This window comes from Macaca nemestrina, chromosome 2 (assembly GCF_043159975.1).
Source record: "Macaca nemestrina isolate mMacNem1 chromosome 2, mMacNem.hap1, whole genome shotgun sequence".
In the NCBI taxonomy this organism is placed as follows: Eukaryota; Metazoa; Chordata; class Mammalia; order Primates; family Cercopithecidae; genus Macaca; species Macaca nemestrina.
The window spans coordinates 37,377,322-37,401,552 of NC_092126.1; the positions used below are offsets into that span (position 1 = coordinate 37,377,322).

The 24,231-nt window shown below is 44.1% G+C and overlaps 2 long non-coding RNA genes and 1 other non-coding gene across 4 annotated transcripts in view; 1 reads left to right on the forward strand and 2 right to left on the reverse strand.

Moving 5' to 3' along the window:
• Positions 1-39: 39 nt before the first annotated feature.
• The window catches only part of LOC139361878 (uncharacterized), a 38,248-nt gene continuing 14,056 nt past the window's right edge, over positions 40-24,231 (reverse strand). The window contains exons 2-4 of one of the 2 annotated variants that reach the window (XR_011619716.1): positions 3,603-3,767; positions 306-566; positions 42-122 (exon numbers count right to left, since the gene is read on the reverse strand). This is a non-coding gene — a long non-coding RNA (uncharacterized lncRNA). Of the gene's footprint in view, positions 123-305; positions 567-3,602; positions 3,768-24,231 lie in introns of both variants that reach the window. The other variant, XR_011619717.1, reaches the window with a different exon arrangement.
• Positions 17,290-24,071, forward strand: LOC139361877 (uncharacterized). The gene is made up of 3 exons (XR_011619715.1): positions 17,290-17,384; positions 21,763-21,906; positions 23,936-24,071. It is a non-coding gene; the product is annotated as an uncharacterized lncRNA (long non-coding RNA).
• On the reverse strand, positions 22,560-22,661 carry LOC112424675 (U6 spliceosomal RNA). Its single transcript, XR_011620443.1, has one exon. It is a non-coding gene; the product is annotated as a U6 spliceosomal RNA (small nuclear RNA).

Genomic DNA, 24,231 nt, shown 5'->3' on the forward strand with positions numbered 1-24,231 from the left:
TGTTTTATCAGTACTGCAATTCAATAATATTTATTAAACATGCACAGGATTTGATGACTGGCAGAATACTGGAGATAGGAGTAGAAAAAGAGGAATCAAGAATTACTCCAAAATTTTCCATCCTAAAGAGAGAAAAAAAGTACAAAGTTAGGAAAGAGATGAGAGGTAACTGAGTTTAAGTCAGATGCGCACATGCATGTATAGGAGATTGTGGGGAGACACACTGGGAGTGAGGAGCTAGGGGCCCTGGGTGGGGAGGTGCATGGCACAGAATTGTAACCGACAAGTCTGGTTGGAATACAAACCTTGGGGGTCCCCACCAAAGGTAGTGGTGCTAAAGCCACAGGAGTCATTAGGTCTTCAGGAGTCAGTGTTAGAGAGGAGCAAAGTTCTGGGCACTTCCATGTGCCTCTCCGTGGAGGGGAATTTGGGGGGAATGGGAAGCAGAGAAGGTGCAGCCAGGTGAGAGGAGGGGCATCAGGATGGCAGAGACGATCTAGTGGAGAATACAGTGAAAGCACCTTGGAAACCACAACGTGTTCATCAGAATCTGCTTGTTACCTCTCCTGAAAATCATCACGATGATGTATGTAAGGCGCCCATCCTGCTTCCGATAGAACTGATAATTATTATGCCTGTTACAGGCTTCTATCACATATAACTATGTATTTGAAGCCTGGCTTGTAAACCGCACAATTGTAAACTGCAAATGTAAATTCTAGGACTGTTAACAACTCTGACTGTAAGTGCCATGAGGTCAGGGACGGGGTCTCTTTTTCTCGGCTCATACAGTACATATGCAGTAAATATTCATTGAATACATGAACGATTCATCTTGCAATTACTTTTAGCCTCTGGACTTCTCAATGGCAGGGACTCATGTCTTGATTCATCAGTAGCCAACACAATGCCTGGCACAAGGCAGCCCTTAGGGTGTTGTAGTCGTTTCCTGTGGCTGTTGTAACAAACTCCCAAAAACTGGACGGCTTACAGCAACATTTGCTCTCTCACTGTTCTGGAGACTAGATAGTCTCAACAGCCCAGAAGGTACCTAGGGTGGGTGTTCTTCAATTCACACATGCGAAACCTAAGTAAGGCCGAAGGAGCGACGCCAAGGCCACTTAGCCATTTAACATTTTGCGGGTATTTATTGATCATCTCCTGATCTAGGGCTGCTGAATTTTTGTTCAGGGATGCTTAAACTCCCCTCAGATTGGCCCTGATCTAAGATAGTCACTTCAAGTCCACATCTCAGGACCTTTCGGAGGGTTCACTTCCTATGAGAACTGCCCTTGGCAACTTGAGTTGAGATCTGTGGGTGTCCAGAATTAATCTCTGTGGTACACTAAATAATGGCCCTGCCAAAGATGTCCATATCCTAATCCCTGGAACCTGTGCATGTGTTACCTCCCATGGTAAAAGGGACTCTTCAGGTGTGATTAAATGAATGACTGTGAGATGGTGAGATTACTCTGAATTACCTAGGTGGTCTGATGTAATCACAAGGGTCCTTATAAAAGGGAAACAGGAAGGTCAGACAGAAAAGACGTTGACTTGTTGGCTTTGAAAGCAGAAGAAGGGACCACAGGCCAGGAATGCAGGTGGCCTGTAGTCGCTGGAGAGAGCAAGGAAACAGATTCTCCCTTAGAGCCTTCAGAAGGAATACAGCTCTGCTTACACCTTGATTTTAGACTTCTGACTCTAGAACTATTCAGGAACAAATCTGTGTCATTTTAAGCCACTAAGTGTGTGGTAATTTGTTCCTGTGGCAATAGGAGACGAATACAGTCTCTGACCCTATGCCTCATTATAAGATTAGAACTTTGAGGCTGGACCTGTGACTTCTTAGGAATCAGGGCCTTCATTTGCCAGTTCATTGGCATTTCTGCATAAACTGGTCCTGTCTTACCTTTATCTCTGGTATCATCACCCATTGGATTTTCCTGGCAAGAGAAACCGTGTTCTTGTCTTTGGCCACCTACAGAAGACTAATCTAGCATCCCAACAATGGGAAACTCATCCAGGTGAGCAGGAAATAGGCAGGCCTTGACTTTGACCTGTAGCACCTGGATTTTGAAACTCAAAACCAGCAAAGCCTGGCTTGTAGAGCTATGGCATGGAAAGAACCTGGCCGAAGTGGTGGCTGCTATGGGAGAAAGGAAAAACCAGGTGTTTCTTCTAAGGGGCAGGGGTCTCTGGCAGCGATGTGTAAGCATGAGGGACTTCTGGGACTAGCAATGCTTAAAGAGGAAATATGACCACAATTATTGCATATACTGCTATTGATAGCAATGACGACAATAACTGTAATCATGAAAGAAGGAAAAGAGTAACAAATATTATTTATTGTGTTTGCAATGTGCCTGGAACTCTTCTAAGCATTTTGCACATACTTTTAAATCTTCACAATAGCCTATAAGATGTTTGCTTTTCTTATCCCTGTTTTGCAGGTGAAAAACCAGAGCATAGAGAGGTTAAGTAATTGCCTAAAAAACAGAATTAGAACCCGTGATTAGATTAGTCTGATTCTAAGGAGTGTACTCTCGAATCAAATGTAAAAATATGAATCTGTGTCATCACAGATACCAGAGCACTTTCTTATTTGTGGTTTCACTTTGGTACACAGCGCAGCAGGAAGGGACCCTTATCTCCATTCTTCAGACAAGGAAAAGGAGGCCAAGTGATAAGGTCCAGGGAAAAGTCAGCACCATCATCCCTGTTAAATGTCTGTGTGGTGTATCCACAGACAGCATGGTCCCAAGCTACTGTTATGGGGAAGTAAATGTGGTAGAAGAAAGGGTTACCATTTATTGAGCAATTCCTATGTGTCCCCCAGGGTTGGTGTTAATGCACTATCTCTTGTGTACTCAATCCTCACGACAATGTCATGATGTTGAGACCAGAGAAGTTAAGGAACTTGTTTCAGGTCACATAGCTATAATAGTTGGTGGCCACACCAAAGCTAGAAACATTCACGTGCTCTTGGCTTGAGAGAAGCTTCATTATAGCTCAATGCAAATAGCTTTCTCACCACTACTTGCAGATGTCAGTGAGGCTGTGCTGTCCTGGGGCACCTCTGGAGTTGGAGGGCACCTCTGCATGTCCTAAGGGCTCAGAGTTGTTTAGTACCTCAGTGCCCACCAAGCACTTCCCCTGACCTCCCCACTCAATTGTCACACCAGGACTCTTTCAGGTATTCGGGTTTAATCCTCTGTAATGACTAAAACATGTTTCTCAAAAGACATTTGTTTAAAAAAAAAAAAGAAAGAAAGAAAGAAAGAAAGAAAGAAAGAAAGAAAGAAAGGCTGAAGAATCATTTTTGCTGTTAGATGATATATTCTAGGACAAAAGCACTTCAGCTTTATGTCTGAGGAAGAACCTGGAAGCAATTTCCATTGTCACTGGGGTGATTCCTCTGCACATTCACTGTTCTATTTCATTTAAATGCTCAGATGCCCCTACTCCCTGAGCCTGCAAGCTTCCCTTGGCCAGCTACCAAGCTCTGCCCATTTGTTCTCCCAACATGGTCCCCTAATTAAATCTTCAGGGTTTTTAATTTTCATGCACATGAATATGTAAAATGAAGGAGGCTGGGAGAGAACCTGGTGTGGAACAAGGCCTGGTGCAGCTCAGAGGGCAAGGTCAGGATGTGGACTCCCTCCAGGAGAAAGGCACGCGTGGAGCCCCGGACACCGCCTTGGCATTGTGCAGTCCTTGGTTTGAGCATTCAGGGAGGATGTCTCTGAGCAGATGTCCCCTGGCCTCGTCTGAAAGCCGAGGGAAGAAAAAATCATTTTATCCAGGAGAGTAAGGAGGAAACTTACTGTTTTCACGGACATGGCCATCAGCAAAGGCACTGCCTCCACTCCCCACCCTGGGCAATGAGGAGTGAGAGTGCCCTGGGATAGCGCTAGGACAGCTTTTTTGGCACTCTGTCCACCTGGCCCTGACACGGTACTTCAAATTTGTCTAGGAAATTCACAACAGAATTTGTAAATATGTCTCTCTCTCTCTTTCTCTCCTGAATGTTAATCTCAAGAGAGGAGAGCCCTTCACTTCTTTTCCTCCTCTGTCTCCCAGGTGGAGAGGCTGCTGGGGAGGTTTGTCTGACACGTCCAGCCACTAAACCTGAAAGCAAGCAGAACCTTAAGGATTTTCTTTCCACATTTTACCCACAACACTGGACTTCATTTACTTTACCTGCTCCTTCTTCTTCCTGCAGGAGCAAAAACTTCCAGCAGTTCTTATCCTGAGATCTAACAGAGTCACCACATTTGGTAGCTTCTTGGGCAGAATGAGAGGTGGGAAACCTTGACATCAATCCCTCAGCTATATATAGTATCTGATGTGTGAGACCAGAAGACACATCAATGCCAGCGCAGTGAAGGTCTTTGCCAGCATGATGATTAATATGGCCATGAAGATAGGCCTAGACTATAGGTTCAGACTCTAAAATACCAGTCAACCGAAAGGTAGTCAGCCTGAGGGAGGAAAAGCGCATGCCTTCCTAGTGGGCCACCCTGGAATGGACTTCGCTGAGGGTGAATAGTGTAGCAAGAGTGGGAATTTCTCCCCTTCGCTGTGGAAATGTGCTATTTTCCGGGGCGGTGTATCAGGTTACATTGCACTGTCATCCTCCAGATGCCAATAGTGCGTGTGAGTGGGGCTGGGGGACATTATGGATTGAATTGTATCCCCTAAAATTCATATGTTGAAGTCCTCACACCTAGTACTTCGGAATGTGACCGCATTTCAGGATAGGTCTTTACAAAGGTATTCAAGTGAAAATGAGTTCACTAGGAGAGCCTTACTCCCATCTGACTGCTGTCCTCATAAGAAGGGGAAATTTGGACACACACAGCTGCCCAGAGGGAAGACTACACAAGGGTGTAGGGAGGAGACGGCCATTTGCAAGTCAAGGAGAGAGGCCTGAAACAGATCCTTTCCTCGAGGGAGAAACCAGCGCCACTGACACCTTGATTTCAGATGTCTAGCCTCCAGAACTGCCAGACAAATTTCTGTTGGTTAAGCCACCCTCTTTGCGGCACTTTGTTACAGCAGTTCTGGCAAATGAATACCAGGGACTCCTTTAGCCAAAAGCCCCCACAGAACAAAAAATAACAAAACAAATGAACGAACAACCAAACACACCTCTAGCAAAATTTCACGACTTGGTGGATAAGTAGAGATAAAAAGTTTCTTCCAGGGGACCCAGAAGCTCACCATTCAACTTCTAGGGCCTGCAATGGTGACACTTCTAACTGTGAATAAGAAGGAAGAGACCGTTTGCCAAACCAAATCAGAGGGCGGGAGTAGTGGCATCATTATTTTTTAAAAGTAATCAGCAAAGCTCATGAAAAACTGTGGCTTGTCTGTGGTTCAGGGCTATGTTATGGAATGCCAAATCTGCTTTTCTCTTATGAAATAGGATTCAGGACAGGCCAGCCCTATGTGATCTAAGAGGTAGGAGAAGATCGGTACATCTCACATTTATTAGGTGTCTGTAAGGGATAAATACTTTTTTATCTTGTTTAATTCCCCAGGCAACCCTGCCAAGTACGTTTTCATCCTTGATTTAAGATATCATGGAGAATCAGAGGGCTTGAGTAACTCACCCAAGTTCACCCAGTTAGCTGTGTTTTGGAGGAGTATTCCTCCAATGCACGTATTCTTTCCGGAACCATAAATTTCCTTCATATCAAGGGTCTTCATTAGATATCTGAGATGTTGACCTTGGTGTCCCCCACCCTGACCTTCGGCCTGATTTAAGATAAGTACTTATTTTAAATAACACTTAGTTCTTAGTGATTCAGTGAATGCTCTTCAGGCTCCATGTGGCAATTCTGCTTTTAGTGGAGCCTCTTACCCACTCGCTGCTCATTTCCCAGCATACCACCTCAAGGGGCAGAAGGAGGAGCAGCAAGTACTGTGGATTGATGCCTCCCCTTTATACTCCCTGGGTCATAAGGATAGCCCAAACCTAGCTTCGTTTACTGGGTAGAATATATTCTGTTGGCATGAAGAATTTCTAAGAGCAAACTGTACAAGACATGGGCAATTTAGAAGCATATGGTAGAACTATAGGCTGTAGCTTGTCATGGTTTAGAAAACAAGTTTAGTTTTGTATTTCCAGTTTGCCTCAATGCCAAGTAGCTGCATGAGTCCTCACATTCCTAGTCTTTAAAGAAAATGAGTACTTTATGGTGGGATTTCGGGGACCAGCTCCCAAGTTCAGGTTGGGCTTGCCCTTTCCAAAGCCTTCTGAGGCATTCTTGTTCTGCTCCCAGTGGACTCCAGCCCCAGGATCCTTTTATCCTGGCTTTATAGAGAAGATGTGACAACAGACAGTTTCTTGCCTCACAGTGTAGCACTAACTTGTGTTTTTCTTCCAGGTTTAATTTTTTTTTTTTTTAATAATTCTGATCCTTGTTAATTCTGATTGTGGGTTCCAATCCTGTCCTAGCCCCTCCCCTGAAGACCTGAGACACCTGTATTCAGTCAGTCATCAGTTCTGCTGCATTTGCCTCTCACACCCAGATGATGTTTCATTGATCACAATGGGACAGTACATAGACTTTGGAAAGAGCTTGCTCACTGGACCCTGCCAGTAAATTGACACCTTCCCCATCACAATGCTTCTTATGCTAGTCACCAAATTAACTTTTAGCTCGTCTGGTTTTCCCTATTGTCGCTTTTCAATTTTGTCTTCAAATTATTCACCTGACAGAGTAATTGTCTCTCCTCCAAACTGTCGTCTGCAGTGACACCTTCATCCTTGGAGCTCTGTTTTATAAATATCCATAATTTTGAGAATAAACTCAGCTTAACTACTTTGAGGTTACAGCCCCCAGGAGAGTAAACCATCCCCAAGACCTCTGTTAGCATACTCCGAGCAGTTTTCACGTATCATTGACTTCACCAATACCAGAGAGTCCTATTACCTTCAGAATCCTTTAGCATTTTCACTCCTTTGAGGTCTCATTATATGATAGTACAGTGGTTCTCAAACTTGGAGGAGCATCAGAACCACCTGGAGGGTTTATTAAAACCTGATAGCTGGGCCCCACCCCCAAAGTTTCTGATACTGCAGGTCAGGGTGGGGCCTGATAATTTGCATTTCTAAGAGGTTCCCAGATGATGTCGATGTTGCTGGTTGGAGAATCATACTTTGAGAATGACCATGATAGTGTATGTATAAGGTATTCATATTCTGCCTATTTTAGAATGTAGGCTAATGTCCCAATAAGACAAATGATCAAATTCGTGTAGTTCATTCATTCATTTGGTAAATATATACTCATTACCTGCTGATCACTGACCAGGCCTTGGGGATGAGGTGGTAAACAGATGGACTTGATTGCTGTCCTTACAGAGGAGGAGACAGAGCAGCTACGAGGATACAACGGACCAAGAGGCACCCCGGGGGAAGCACAGGCTGCTCCTGAAGCCCAGGGCAGGGACCCCAACACATCTGTGAATGAGTGAATAAGGGGGAAGGGAGGAGGCATGCAGGGTCTCCTGGAGGAAGTGCATCTATGCTAGATATTGAGACAGAGTAGAAGAGAACCAGAGGAAGTGAGGGAGAAGCGTATTCCAGGTAAAGGGGACGGCATGTATACAGATCTGGGAGGGCTTTGGTATGGTGTCATATGGAAACTGGAAGGAGTTCAGTACTTAGTGGGGAGAGAGTCTGTGTGAGAGAGGAGTGGGGGGGCGTAACGAGATACTGGAGGCTGGGGTTGGCCATGACAGCTGGTGAGGCTAGGCAGTGGTTCTCCAAGTTGTCCTTTGGCCAGCAGCATCAGCATCACCTGAGAACGAGTTGGAAATGTAACTCTGGGGGTGAGGCCCAATCCGTGTTTTAACAAGCTCTCTAGGTAGGGCCAGGAAAGACATACTAGGGCATCTGGATTTGATCCTACAGTGCCCACAGCACAGAATCAGTTCCCAGTAAACACAGGGAGCGTTGTTTCTTCATTGAAGGCGTTGTATTTACAGGGATCAGAGATAAAGGCATTAGCTGAACCTGGTTCCTCATGATTTCCAAATATATTTATCAACACAACAGAATAAACTCAATCAACTTGTGTGGGAAGAAGGAGGGTGCTCTGGTAGTGAAAAGTTCTGGACAGCTGAGGTGGGGCTTGAACATGCTCATACCGTGAATGTATTTGGGCGCAGGGCCTTGCCATTTACTTTAATGTTAGGATCTACCTCTCCCCACGGCTTTCATCTTCTGATAGCTCTGATGGTAGAGGGTCAATGCTGCAGATGTGTGTAACCCTCCAGGATTCAGCAGTCTCTGTGGCTGTGAGTCAGGTATTGCTCTGCCTTTTTCTGTGCCCAATTCTGGTGCCTGCTTTCTGATTTGGGAACCTTCCTCAGATTCTTAGGACTCTGCTTTACCCCTGGCACTACTTCCCTGCATCCTCCAACATGAGCCCCAGCCCATTGCCTGGGACAGCAGCTCATGGCCAGGCCTCCCTGGCCTGCCTGTCTGCCTGGATCTTTGGTCAGGGCTACCTTGTAGGGACTTGTACTATTCTTGTAGTAGAAAGGTTCCTAACCATCTGCCTGCCCACTTTCTCCTAGCGGAGGACTGACAGAAAGAATTGGGCTGTGAACATAGGAACTGGAGAAGCAGAGCCATGGTGTAAGGAGAGTGAGGCCAGAACAGTCACAAGGTTTGTGCAGTCCACACCAAGGGCAGATGGAAATCACATGCAAGTGGAGAGTGCTGGTCAGAGGAGAGGGGAGGGCAGATGGAGCAGGCTCCAGGGAAAAGAGGAGCAATGAAGGAGAAAGCCGTACTCATTGTTTCTTTGCTCCTGATAGCCTTTAAATTTCAGTTTGCCCATGACCTGGCACCCACATTTCACTCCAAGAGCTCTGAAACCCCCTGACTAACTCTATTTTTAACAACTGGCTTGAGAGGTCCCTGTAGCTCCTCAGTGGGACTCTCTCTGTCACTTGTGTGCTTGGGATTGATTAAATTTGTCCAGAGGCTACAGAGCCCCTTGGATACTCACCCTACCCACATAGACCAGGCTTTGCTCTGAAAGGGGATCTGGTTTGCACTCCAGCCCTCCCACTTGGCTTCATCTTGCTACCTGGTACTCCCTGGGCCGAGCTGTGGAGAGAGGCTGGCTGTTGGCCTGTGCACATTGGAGTGATGTGGCCTTTCAAACCAATGTATTAAAAAATGGGCCACAAGGTGCCCAGGTCCAAGGCTGTTGACATAGACACGCTTTGTACAATGTGGCTAGCATTTTAATGTAGGCGGTTACCTTCCTCTTTTCCAAAGAAAGAGGCCTCATTTGGAGGCTGAATTGCCTTCTCCCTTCAACTGAAAGACTGTTTCAATAGGTTAATATCATAGACATTTACAATCAGGCTGGAGGGTTTTGGGGAAATGGAAAGGAAGTGTTCTGGCCTTCCAGGCTCCACACTTTAGCCCATATCAAGATTCCAGACTAGCAGGTCTCACTTTATGGGCATGGGACCTGGAAAGTCACATAGGGCTCTGCACTTATGCTCTGCCATTTAAAAATTCTGAATAGCTGTTTTGCAAGGAGGCCTACATTTTCATTTTGCAATGGGACTTGTAGGTGAAGTAGCAAGTCCTGCAGATGGAGTCCTAGTCTGGCCTTTTCCTGACTCCCACACTGATTATTCCAAGGTAACTTCAGATGCACAAATCTGGGTCTGGTTACTCTAAGTTCTTGCTGAAGGCTTTGTTGTTTGAAAGGAAACATTTTTGAGTGTCTATGCTGTGCCAGGTGCCATGCTCTGTTCAGGGAGCTCTTCCTTTAAGGGAGGAGATAGTTGCAGAACTGGATTATCAAAATTCAGGAGCAGCTATTCTGACCTAGCTACAGAGAGATAAGAGCCTTCCTGAAGGTGAAGACACTGAGTTGAGTGATAGATGATTATTGATCAGTCAAATAAAACTAGGGGAAAGTATTGTAGGCAGAGAGACAGCCAGAACAAAAAGCTGGGGACGCAGAGTGTCAGAGTGTGCTCCAGGAGCTTCACACACGTGGGGAGGACATAGCATGAGACCAGGAGTTACCGGAGATGAGGCTAGAGGGACCAATGGGGTCCAGATCACAGGGCCTTTTATACACTCAAGGAAAGTGGAATCAGTAGCATCAAATGGGGAGCCACAAAAGGCTCAGAAACAGGCAGGGACATGATCAGATTTGTGTACTGGATAGATTCCTCGAGTGGCTGTGTATGGGCATGGACTAAAGGCAGTGTGCCTGGGGGTGTCTGTAACATGTGACTCCATTATTGGGATTATCTTTAGTCAGGCAGGCCCGAATTTTTCAGGAACAAGGACATCATTTGTCCTGCTGCAGACTTTGCCTACAGATTTGAATGTCCCAATCTCCATTTTAAAGTTACTGGAGCTCTAATTAAGGCCATGAAAGGCTTTCACTGTGACCAGAGGCATTTTTACCTTTCTTCCTCTTCAAGATGCCAGAAGCACTGAGAACCCTTCTACCTTCTCAGTCAGCACTGGCATACCTTCTCAAGTCCGGGCTGGTCCAGGCATGGGAAACACTGGGATTTCAGATGTCCAAGTACCAACTACTTGTATGGCTGACTCTAAAATGGAATGTCTTCTCCAAGTGCCTGCTCACTGGAAAGCACGACTAAACAAGTAGGGTGGTGTGGAAGGTGGAAGTCTAAAGATGTCTTTTAACATTCTATCCCCTGGTTATCCAATGAAACATTAATCTAGACACTGCTGTCAAGGAACTTTGAAGATGCAATTAAGATTGTTAATCACTGGGCTGTAAGATAGGGAGACTATCCAGACTTGGCCCAGTGGGCCCAATATAATCACGTGAGCTCCTCCATAGCAGAAGAGGGGTCAAAAGAGCTTCAAGCATGAGAAGGCTTTGATGTGCTGTTGCTGGTTCTAAGATAGAAGGGACTAGAGAGAAGTTTCTAGGAGCTAAGAGGAGCACTCCAGCGGACATCTAGCAAGGAAACAGGGGACTTGGTCCTACAACCTGAAGGAACTGGTCAGGCCAGGGAGCTCAGACTTTGAGACTCACAAAGTAGAATCACTTTGGGTGGCTCTGTAGTGAAGGAAGTGTGATTTTTTTGTGGGCTCCAAATAGGCAAGAGAACACATTCCTAATTGACTGCATGTCTCAAAAGACGCAGTACCGAGTTGCTCGGTGATTCTGAATATGGTCCGGGACCATCAGGATCAGCATTACCTGGGAATCTGTAAAACAGCAAATTCTTGGGTCCTACTTCAGACCACTGAATCAGAAAGTGTGGTGGAGGCAGAATTGTGTTTAAACAAGGTCCCCCAACCCCAGGTAATTCTGGTGGTCACTCCTGTTTGAGGGTCACTGCTTTAACTCTAGCACGGTGAGTCTCAACCTTGGCCACACATTCAGGTCACCTGGGAAGTTCTCAGAATAACAGCTGCCTAAGACTGTATGTGAAACCAATTTACTTACAATTTCTGGGGCGAGGCTTGGATATTTGTAATTTTTAAACAGTTCCACAGGGACTCCAATATCCACTGAGAATTACTGGCCAGGTGCCTGGCACATAATTGAAGCTTGATAAATATTTCCTGTCTGGATGGACAGTTAATAATTACTCTGAAACTCCTTGATGTTAGTGATTGTTCTCCCATTGGAGTAACCCTAAGGCCTAACCCTAAGAGGCCCCAAGAAGCTGTATGCATTATGGGAGGGACCAGCCTTTTGGAAGATTACAACCTTAGTCCTGGTTGTCATCTTACCTCTAAGCCTTATTCTGATCTCTAATCTGGCCTACTTATGCTTACCCTGAAAGGGCAGAAATGACATACAGGTGTATGTCAAGGGCTTATGGTTATTTCTCTTCCCTCTCATATCATGTGCTAGGCCTAAGGGCAAGGAAGGTAAATAGGCTCATTTCTTAGACCTGGGGGATCTCTACCAGGCCAGCTCCTGTATCATGCCCAGAGCTTTCTCTCTGTCATTGTGTTGGTGTGCAGCACTGGCACATCAAGTCTACTTTTCTTCTCTTGGGATGCTTCCTCCATTAAGCTAAGCTGCCAGCAAGTGCGTGGTGGGTCTTTGTCTTTGTAGTCCAAATGTCCAGGGTTCTCCAGAGGGTGGATAACAGAGGCCCAGATTATGGGACTGAGATCTGGCTGCCCACTGAAATCTCTTGGGAAGAGGGTAACAATTCCTACTACTGTTTCCCATCCAGACTGTAACTCAGGACATTCAATAGCAGGAATCTCAAATCTATGTTTTTTTTTTTTTTTTTTTTTTTTTTTTGAGACGGAGTCTCACTTTGTCGCCCAGGCTGGAATGCAGTGGCGCAATCTCGGCTCACTGCAAGCTCCGCCTCCCGGGTTCACGCCATTCTCCTGCCTCAGCCTCCGAGTAGCTGGGACTACAGGCGCCCGCCACCTCGCCAGGCTAATTTTTTGTATTTTTAGTAGAGACGGGGTTTCACCACGTTAGCCAGGATGGTCTCGATCTCTCGACCTCGTGATCCACCCGCCTCGGCCTCCCAAAGTGCTGGGATTACAGGCGTGAGCCACCGCACCCGGCCAAATCTATGTTTTTTTTTTTTTTTTTTTTTGAGACGGAGTCTCGCTCTGTGGCCCAGGCTGGAGTGCAGTGGCGCGATCTCGGCTCACTGCAAGCTCCGCCTCCCGGGTTCACGCCATTCTCCTGCCTCAGCCTCCTGAGTAGCTGGGACTACAGGCGCCCACAACCGCGCCCGGCTAATTTTTTGTATTTTTAGTAGAGACGGGGTTTCACCGTGGTCTCGATCTCCTGACCTTGTGATCCGCCCGCCTCGGCCTCCCAAAGTGCTGGGATTACAGGCGTGAGCCACCGCGCCCGGCCAAATCTATGTTTTTAATAGAACCCCAGGTGATTCTGAGGTAGCCAGTCCATGAGAGTCTGGGCATCACTGAATCCTAACATACTTTTTCCACAGTTATGCTTTTTCTAGGAAAAGAAGTCTTGAGGTTGTTAAGCTGTCATTAGCAAAAGGACTGCACAAATAATTTAAGTAAAAATTAAAGAAATTTTTAAATAAACACTTTGGAAGGGCAATTCTCTCTATTTCTGGTTTTTTTTCCCCCCACTCACTTGATTCAATTCTCAGGATTTGGTGGTGTTTCTTAAATGAGTCTCTGATTTCACAATTTATCTTGTTTCTCCTTGTGATTTTGAAACATTAAGCTAGTTTATTGTCAAATACCATTCAAATTGCTTTTACTTTTTTTTACTCCCTCGCCGCAATCATCGCTTCTCTGTGTTATAGTTGATGAGGGGTGAGATAGCTTGATCTCCCTACTCACAGTATTTTTGCCATTCCCCCTCTGAGATTCCACCTTCTTCTTGTCAAGTGGCAAAGGAAAAATATAAATGGTTAACTAACAGTATCATCAGGCCCACTCCTGAGTTCTCTTGCGTCTGTTTTGACTTAATCACTAGTACATATGCTGACTAGCTTCAAAGTCTTTCAGAGTTACAGCTTGTGTTGATGCTAATTTGGAAAACAATGATAAGATTTATACAACAAATACTTTTCTCCCGATTCCCTTAGCAACCATCTCCAAATTTGACAGGAAATTTCAATCCATGTTGTCAGGAAGGTAACCTTAAGAATACATTTGAACGATGCCAAGGAGGGTAATTGATGTCCTTACTTCCATTCAGGGGCGCCGAGACCTTACCTCACTGGAATGAGGTTCTCAGCGCAGGGCAACTCAGATTCCTGTTTTCTCTGCATCCACTTTGCTAGCTTCCTGAATACAGTGAAGAGAGTCTTTTCTGTCCTTTCTCTAGGCTGAGTGGAGGTAGAAGGACTGAAAGGACTAGCAAAAACCATGAAATGCTACGCAGCCATAAAAAACGATGAGTTCATATCCTTTGCAGGGACATGGATGAAGCTGGAAACCATCATTCTCATCAAACTAACACAAGAACAACAGAAAACCAAACACTACATGTTCTCACTCATAAGTGGAAGTTGAACAATGAGAACACATGGACGCAGGGAGGGGAACATCACACACTGGGGCCTGTCAGCGGGTTGGGAGCTAGGAGAGGGATAGCATTAGGAGAAATCCCTAATGCAGATGACAGGTTGATGGGTGCAGCAAACCACTATGGCACACTTATATCTATGTAACAAACCCAAACCTGCATGTTCTGCACATGTACCCCAGAACTTAAAGTATCATTTTTTTAAAAAAGGAGAAAACACCCCCATAGAAAAACAAAATGTAAAATAAAAAAGGAGTCCCTGCCCATCTTTACCCTCAGAAGGTACTAACTAGATCACGACTTTCTAGCTGCTGTCCACTGACCCTTGAGAAATAACCAGATTATTCTTAAGAGATATTCCTAAAGCCATATATGTATTCTGTATCTCCGGCTTGGGGTAGAAATTGCCATGGGTGAGGGGTTAGTTACAAACAAGCAGGTAAGATCAAGTTGCAGACATCTTCACGCTGGAAACTAGATCTTGCCGCCCAGAGTGGGTGGGGTTACAGCAGACACAGGCAGGCTGAGCAGCAGTATCCCAGCCAGGCCTGTCTGAAACGTCAGTCTTGGCTGCCCCATTGCCCTCTCCCTTGGAGGCACCATGAGCATTATCTTCTTTTCGTGCCAGGAGAGGAGGTGGGTGGGAGAAACCTGACCCTTTAATGCCAGACGCCCCGTGCAGCTGACGCAGGGCTGGATTCTCTTGCCAGACTTGGCTGGCCTCCCTCTGTGTTCGAAGCAGCATGAAGAAGATTGATTTCTGTTAGCCGGCCATAATGGGAGACTATAATGGCTGCGAGGGAGACATTTGGCTTGTGGACACCTTGTACAGGTGCCAGTCGCTTTGGGGGTGAGCCAGGCAAGGTTTCTAGATGTTTGGTTTGATCTTCTCACCTCCTCTCCTCTCTTCTCCTCCATTTTCTTTTCCCTTTCTCGTCCTCATTATCTTCCTGTTGGTCTAGAAAGGCTCCATGTATCTAGGACTCAGACCCCCTTGGCTTTGGACCCAGTGTGTTCTCTCATTAGATATTTCCATTTGTCTCTGCCAACTGCACAAAGGCGAGGAGTCTCTGCCACACCCCAGAGTAGCGGCCTCCCCACACATTCCCAATGATATTCCAAGATGGCCTTCAGGCTTGCAGGACAGTGCAAGCTTTTCCTTATGGAGTTTGACTGCTCCCAAGAGGAAGCAGAGAGCTTGGCTGCCACAGGAGCTGAAGGGGGGTTCCCGGGAGCTCAACTTGCCTGTGATTCAGTTTATGCCACTTGTAGACCTCTGGGGCAAGGAGAAGGGAATTTGGCTTCTGGTAGGTTGGGAGAGCTATTTGGGCTGGTGTTACCAAGGCACTGCGGTCAGTTAACACCTCCTGGGAGGGGTTCTACAAATTCCAAAGCATGGGAACCCATGACCTCTTCTGTCAGAGACCCCTGATCTGCCGAGGGTGCCTGCAGCGTTATTTGCTAGTCTCAGCCTCCCATCAGCTGCCCTGTGCTTGTAGAGGCAGCAGGGCAGAGATCACCGGCTGGCCAGGTGGAGAGTAATACATCTCCTTCCTGGTTTTCCTCCCTGATCCAAGGCTGCAAGATCCTGCTTCTGTTTGCTGCCACCAGCACTCAAACATGGGACCAAGGCCTCAGAAAGATGGTACGCTTACCCTCAGTTATGGGTGGGCACTATGTTGGACTTCTTTCCTGGAGGAGCCGGAGCCAGACTCCTTTGGAGCAGGCAGAGTCTTCTATTATAGCATGGCTGGGAAGGACCTTTGGAGGCCACTCAAGCTATCCACTTAGTACAGGCAAAATGGCACGCATAGAAATGAAGTCTATTCTAAGCATTAAGTTCCAGACACAGCTATTACTAGTGGGAAGGAGTGAGGAAAAATTCAAGTGTACCCTGCTATGTTACCTCTGACCCAGGTTCTCTCTCAGAGCAAACCATTTCCGTGAACATCATTCTTAAATCACAACTCAGAATAAAGAGGACACAGAAATGAGCCTTGCCATTTCTCCAACCTCATGTCTTACATTTTCAGCAATTTGCTCTTCTAGGAAGCTAGACTTCAGCCCCACAGCCCACCCCCTCCAACCTTCTCTGACATTTCTGTTTACATCCCCTGATTAAATGTTGCCTCCTCAGCAATGCCATCCCAAATGGCTCTGGATGAAGATGTATCCCTCACTCCTCCAACAGTCATCCTTCCTGTCACCAGGTGTTTTCGTTTCTTCTACATAGCCTTACTGGAATCATCTGAAATGATCTTACTCATCGTATTTCTGTGCTTGTTTTTATGGGGAAGGTCTGTCTCTCTCACTAGAGTTTAACATTCCTGAGAACAGGGACCTTGGCTGTCTTGCATGTCCCCTTTTTCCCAGTGTCCATCAAGCAACAGGTATTCAGTAGATATATGCTGAATACAATTGAGTAACAGCAATAATAGCCCTGCCTTACTGATGCAGAGGCTTTCCTGGGGGTGGGAAGCACATCCCTCTGGGGCCAGAGAGAAGGAAAGGGGGTCCCATTGACATGCCCTGGGGCATTATTTTTTAACTGACTCTTTGTCCCCTATGTGGCTCCCCTCCTCACCTTCCTCTTATTTCCTCCTGTGGGGTCTCTCTGGGTGATGCTGATATCTGCATTCATGTTCCTTCTACTATGCTCAGTCACACAGCCAGGAAACAACATAATGAACACTTTACTCCTCAATTTAGCATACAAACTTAACTCTTAACTCAAGGCAATACAATGGCATACCGTGATACTAATGTAACAAAGAGTAAAATTGCCTATTGATCCACAAATACCTTCTAAGGAGAATCTTGTAAAACAAAAGACCCTTTTGTTCCACTGAATGCCTTGATGGGCTCTTATCCACATGGGAAGCCTGGAGATGAGGCAGCCAGACAGGGTTCCCCAGGTGGTGCAGCTGGAAGACTTTTAGGAATAGAAACGTGCAATGTTATCTTTGAAGATATGTGTATCTCAGCAAAGTAAATATCTCGATCACCTGAACCCTCAGTGAAGCCAACCTCATATATAAATGCTGTGTGAGAGAGTGTGTGTGTGAACAGAGAGGGGGTTCAAGCCCATTTGCGTCAGCATGGCATCTAATAGAGATGTTTTAGCGGTCCGTGCATTGAACTCATTAAGCAGACACAGAAATTTGGGGCTAGAATTGAGAATTCATATACCCTGCCCATATTACCTCCCCCTTCAATCCCAGTTATCTGACTTCCAACTGCCAGCTTTGGAGCCCAAGGGCTTTCTCTGAAACCTAGGAGGGCTTCTCTGTCCACCTTGGGCAGGCTGGAGTGCTGCGGGGTTGATGTAGTCTGGCAGCTTTTGACCAATGTCTGGTGAGAACTGATGTATAAATACCCCAGCCCATTGGATAGGATAACTCAGAGATCTGTGTTCTACATTGGCCTCCAGTTTTGCCACAGGATTAATTTCCAGTCACCTCTGGTGGTGACTGTCTTAATAACATACCTTTATTATCTTCTTCCTTATCTCACTTCCCCACTCACCTACCTATGTTTCCCTCACCTCTGGTCACAGCGAGGTCCCCATAAACAGAGCCTGAGACAAGGGTCTTGTTCACGTGATTTAGTGGAGGAGTGTCCTCAGGGAAGAGGAGAGAGGGCTGTAAGATGGGGCAGGGAAAGGAGCTGAACAAGGATGCAGTCCTGGCTGGGGCCTGGCTTCAGCCCAATCCTTTGGGGGAACTTCCAGAGCAAAAATTGTAACAGTTAGTGTCCCCTTCAGGTAAGGGGGCCAGCCTTTGGAACCCCTACTTCAGTTGGACATTTTCTGAGGCTTTTCCCTGAAGTGAAGTAGCATATAGCCTCCAAGCTGAGGCAGCGCCCGTCTGGCCAAAGGCAATTCTCCAGAAAAGAGGTCAACTGTGAAGTGTTGGCGGCCAATACTCACAGCTGGAGGATGGATATACCTGCCAGTATAGGGGATCCCAAGGAGCCTCACAGAGTTCAATATGCTCCCCACTAAACTTGCACCTTAATCTCTGTCTCAGGGTCTGATTCTGGGATAGAGAATGGGAGACAGGTTTATCCAGATATTCAGGAGAAGGGAAACCTCAGATTTCTTGACATTATATTCAAGTTCCTGTTTGTCCATCTGATTCCAGGGGTTATTTTGGACAACTCGGGGAGTTACCCAGTCAGTGACCCTTCTCTCTCCATCATTCATTTGGTGTGGAATGGTGCCTCTTCTTTTCAGCCGTCTCATTCTCATTGTCAATCAGCTGTGGATGTGGGGCTTTCTGCTTTCTGCCTGCATGCACCCCTCCTGGTCACTGCATCAGGTCTACACACTGAACACTAATAGCAGAAATGACAAAAATTGCCAGGTATTACCAATATAGCCAGCTGCTTTCTCAGAAAGCCACCTCCCCACCCGTTAGTCTGTGGGAAGAGATATCTGTGGTGTTGTAGGACTGTGTCTCTGACTTATATTTTCTTCCTGTAGCCTAGCCCCTCTGGGATACCATGCACCACAACCCATCTCTATGGGGCCTTGACATCCACCTAATTTTTGCTAGTCCCTGGCCGCAGACAGCCAGATTCTGTTTCCAGTAGTTCCAGTCAGCAGCTGGTTCTGGGGAAATTCTGCTCAATAGAAATATAATGCAAGCCACATATTTTCTAGTAAGCACATTAAAAAGGTAAGACAAACAGGTGAAATTCATTTCAATATTAGTTAACTCAATGTATTAAAAACCACCATTTCAACATGTCAATACGAAAATTATCAACAAGATACTTAATTTTTTTCGTATTAAGTCCTTGGGATCTGGTGTGTATTACACTGATAGTACCTTTCAATTTGGACTCGCTACATATCAAGTGCCTAATAGGCACATGGGGCTAATGGCTGCTGCATTGTGTGTGTGAACAGAGAGGGGTTCTAGTCTCTGGTAGTAACTTGGTTTTGTTGACGTGGCCTACCCAGAGGGTCTAGGCTGGACTAGAAATCATGTGAAGCCAGAGTACCTGCTCTTCTTGGTTCGGGGCAGCTGGCTGAGGCTGAGGTCATGATGATGCTGAGGTATAGTGATGGGTACAGGTGCTGGAGGCCTGGAAGTCCTGTCCAATGGGGATTCTCCAGAGTTGGAGGTCCTGGGAGCCAAGCAGTTTCTGATGCTGGTGGCATTCAAGAGGTGGTGAAGATATGACACTTACCTGAGGTGCTAGAGGAACTTTCAGACCAGTGTTTTTAACACTTTTGAAACCATCCCAAGATACTAGCAGGGGTTGGGAGAGATGGACAAACTATTAGGCTGAGGCTGATGCTTTTTGGGGATCCAGGACTGCCTCATTCATGTGAAGCCAGATTACAGCAAATGTTGCTGATCTGTGGCTTGTCTATTAAATATTAGGAAAGCCAACCATTCTTAATTCTAATTTTTTAAAAGGAAGATTTCAAAAGGGAAGAAGTGACAAACACACATTTAACCGGCATGCTTTCTATTGCATTAGTGAAGTCCTCAGTGAAGGTGTTAAAAAAGGCACACGTTTGGTATTGACCTCTTTGAAAAGCACTTCTGGATTTTACCATTAATAAGTCGCCTTTGGTTCTCACTCTCCAATTAGTTATGTGATCACCTAACAGTGTTTTGATCTGGACTGTATTTCTTGTTTTAATGATTAGCATTTCATACTTTAGACTCTTTGTGAAAAGGAAGATAAATTGCCCTTATTTCTTCTTTTGATCAGCCACACATACTGCTCCATAAAGAAAATGATCATATTTTTTTTACTCTCAAATGCCTATTACCTGACTTTTGAGCAAAATATATACTCACCTCATTTTTCAGAGGGGCCTTCAGCAATTACTGGACTTGTCTAATTGACTCACTTAAAAATACACGGAAATGGTGAGTATTGTGGTTTCTAACTTTCACTTTTGGTTGACTTCAACATTTGAAAGAATAGATTTTTTTTTTTTTTTTTTTTGAGACAGAGTTTCACTCTGTCACCCAGGCTGGAGTGCAGTGGCGCGATCTTGGCTCACTGCAACCTCCGCCTCCTGGGTTCAAGCAATTCTCCTGCCTCAGCCTCCCAAGTAGCTGGGATTACAGGCGCATGCCACCAAGCCCAGCTAATTTTTGAATTTTTTTTAGTAGAGATGGGGTTTCAACATGTTGGCCAGGTTGGTCTTGAACCCTTGACTTTGTGATCCGCCCACCTCAGTCTCCCAAAGTGCTGGGATTACAGGCGTGAGCCACCGTACACGGCCTTAGGCTTTTAAAAACCACAAATTATTTTTCTGGAGGAAATTCAGAATAAATAAAACACACACACACACACACACACACCCCAATCACTATAGGAACTATTACAGTCTTCTCTCATTTGTTCTGCAAGTTGCCTTTTCACAGAATGCTGTATTGAAGACCCACTTATGTTAAGCACAAATAGTTCCATGTCACTCTTTTTTTTTTTTTTTTTTTTTTTGAGACGGAGTTTTCCTCCTGTCATCCAGGCTGGAGTGCAGTGGCGTGATCTCGGCTTACTGCAACCTCTGTCTCCTGGGTTCAAGCAATTCCCCTGCTTCAGCTTCCCAAGTAGCTAATATTACAGGTGCACACCACCGCACCCGGCTAATTTTGTATTTTTAGTAGAGACGGGGTTCCACCATGTTGGCCAGGCTGGTCTCCAACTCCTGACCTCAGGTGATCTGCCCACCTCGCCCTCCCAAAGTGCTGGAATTACAGGTGTGAGCCACCACACCTGGCCCACATCACTCTTTTTGACTATTTCATGATATTTGGTAGTATGGCTGAATCATAGTTCAGTCACTGCCTTAGTGTCAATGACTAAAGGTTAGTTAGTCAGTGGCTTAAGTAGCATCTAGGTTATTCTCAATGTTTTTGCTGTTTTAAGATTTGCTAGACTGAACACCTTTGCACATTGGCTTCTTAGTGGCTCCATGGTTGTTTTTCTAAGTTGGTGCTGAGCAGCAAAATTGTAATTTATAGACGTGCCCAGTTTAAGCTTTTGAAGATACTTCCAAAATGCCCTACATAGTAAAAATTTATTCTACTACAATTCATACTTTTGCTATCCATATCTTTGTCTACATTTAATATTAGTGAACATTTGCTTTTACCAGCCTGTTGTGTGAAAAATTATATCTATTTTATACTGGTAAGGTAATTTTTCTATGGTAAATATGTGCAAAATAATAAATATAGTATACATATATATGAATACACAATTCAAATATTAATAATAAAACAGGCATCCAAGTCCCTACCACTCAGCTGAATATTGTGATCCTTTCCAATTGTGCAGCAATAATTCACTCATTTTTGCTCCAGTATAAGAATACACAATGATTTATTTTTCTGTTTTACAATGATGGACATTTGGGTTATTTCCTGTTTTTTCCTGTTATGGATTGTGAGCCTATAAGCTTTCTTATGTCTGTCTCCTGGCATACATGTGCTAAGGTATTCCCAGTCATGAAATTGCTGACTTCTAGGTGTAGTGGAGACTGACAAAAATGAATTTTGTCCACCCAAAATCATTTTCCCCATCTTACACATGGGTGTTCATCTAGACTGCATTTCCCAGTCTCCCTTTTAGTTGGATATGGCTATGTGACTAAGTCCTCACTAGTGGAATCTAAGCAGCTTTCTATTCTGCTACATTAGGATCAGAGCCTTAAGGTGGTGGGCGTACCTCCTCCATGCTTTCTTCTCTTTCTCACTAGACAAAACCAAAATGTGGTGGTGAGCCAACTTCAATTTTGCAGAAACTGACTTGGAAAGAACTGATTACCTGAATGACTGTGAGAATCAAAGTTGTCTCACTGACCAGGCTGTAAACTTTGGAACTGATAAGTGAGAGAGATAAGGTAAACTTCTTTACCTTTAAGCCATTTATTGTTAGTGTCTTTATTATGTCTAATTAATACATAAAGAAGCACATGTTAAACTTCACTGAGTGATGCCATACTTCTACCCAAAACCTTTGAAGCAATTTACACTCCTACCGGCATTTTATGACAGCTCTTGTTGCTCTATATTCTACCAACCCTAGCTATTGTCTGACTTTATTATGTTTACCTATGGGGGTGAGAAGCATTATCTCAGTGTTGTTTTCATTATCAAATGAGGTTGCACACTTTTTCAGATATTGTTAGCTTATTCAGAGTTACTTATATCTGAAATGTCTTTTGTCCTCTTTTTAACACTTTTTAACACTGGGTGTTTTTTTGTAGTCAAAATATATAATATATAAATATATATATTTCTATAATATAAAATTTTCATGTTAGCCATTTTAACTGTATAATTCACAATGCTATGCAATCATCACCACTATTTATTTCCAAAGCCCTTTTATCATTTCAAACAGAAACTCTGTACTCTTTAAGCAATAACTCCCAATTCCTCTTCCCCTGTCCCCTGGTAACCACTAATCTACTTGCTATCTCTGTGAATTCACCTACTCTAGATATTTCATGTAAGTGGAGACATACAGCCTTTGTCCTTTTGTATGTGGTATAAAAATATGGAGTGCTTCACAAATTTGCATGTTACCTTTGCAGAGGAGCCATGTTAATCTGTATCATTCCAATTTTAGTATATATGCTATCAAAGCGAGCACTTGGGTGCTTTTGACACATTTATTTCATATTGATTTGTAGAAATTCTTCATATAGTCTAGATACTAATACTTTTTAAATTAAGTTGCAGATATTGTCTCTCAGTGTGTGGCTTAACTATGTTTATGGTGTCTTTTTGCATCAAAGTTTTCATTTTATTAGTCAAGTGTATCTGTATTTTCCTTTGTAGTTTGTGCTTTTTGTGTCCTGTTTATGACATTCTCCTCCTTACAGCCCAGTTCATTTAGCTATTCTCCTATGTTATATTCAAAAAGATTATGAAGTCTTCCTTTTAGTATTGGTCTTCAGTCCACCTGGAATTGATACTTGTGTGAGAAAGGAATCTAATTTTATTTTTCAGATTGTCTTGGCAACGCTTATTGAATAGTTTATCCTTTCTCACCATTTTGTAATGTTTCCCTTGACATCTATTTTTCATTATACATTGGTCCTAAATCTCTATATCAATTCCATATTGTTTTAATTATGGTAGCTTTATAATAAGTTTTGATAGCTGATAAGGCAAGGCCTTCCATTCTCTTTGTCTTCAAAATTGTCTTCGTTATTCTTGCCTTTGCCTTTGAACTTTAGGGTCAAATTGTCAGCCTTCAAAAATGTTATGGGCATTTTTTTGTATTTGTATTGAATCTATAGGAAAAATTGGGGAAAATAGTCATGAGATTTCTCACCCATAAACATAGTATATCTCTCCAGTTATTTAAATGTTGTTTAATAAATTTTTATATGTTTTTTATAAGTCCTTTAAAAACTTCCTTAAGATTTGTTCCAAGATATATTAGAGTTTGTATTGCCATTAAAAATGCTGTATTATTCACATGGACACAAAAATGGGAACAACAGACACTGGGGACAGCTTGAGCGAGAAAGGCGGACGCAGTGGTGGGTTGCAAGGCTACCCATCAGGGTACTATGCTCACTACCTGGGTGATGGATCATTTGTACACCAAGCCTCGTTTACCTATGTAACAAACCTGCACATGTACTTCTGGAACCTAAAGTAAAAGTAGTAGGAGAAAAAATGCTGTATTGTTAAAAAATTACTTATTCTTATTTGTTGCTGATGTTTAAGAAAGCAACAGATTGTTATATATTGACTTTGTAACTAGCAAAGTTGCTCATGATTTATGTTTGGTCTAATGATTTGCCTGTATAGTCTCTTGAGTTTTCTACAAAATTTTGCTGTCTGTGGCCTAATGTAGTTTTCTTTCTTTCTGTCCTCTCCTTATATTTTTCATGTCTCTTTTATGTCTTACAGTGCTAGCTCGGGCCAGCAGTGAAACGTTGACTAGAAACGAGGAGAGTAGGCATCCTTTCTTCTTCCCAGCTTTAAAGAGAATGCTTCCGATGTTTTGCCATGAAATGTCATGTTTTCTCTGGGCTTTGGATAGATACCGTGTCTTAAGTCCATTTCTATTATTTTATTAAATAGTTTTAAGTTGTGAAAATGTTCTGATTTTTAATCAAATATTCTGTCTGTGCCTATTGAGATGATCATATATATGTTTTGTCCTTTAATCAGTAAATGAGACAATAGATTTCTCTAAAATTAGA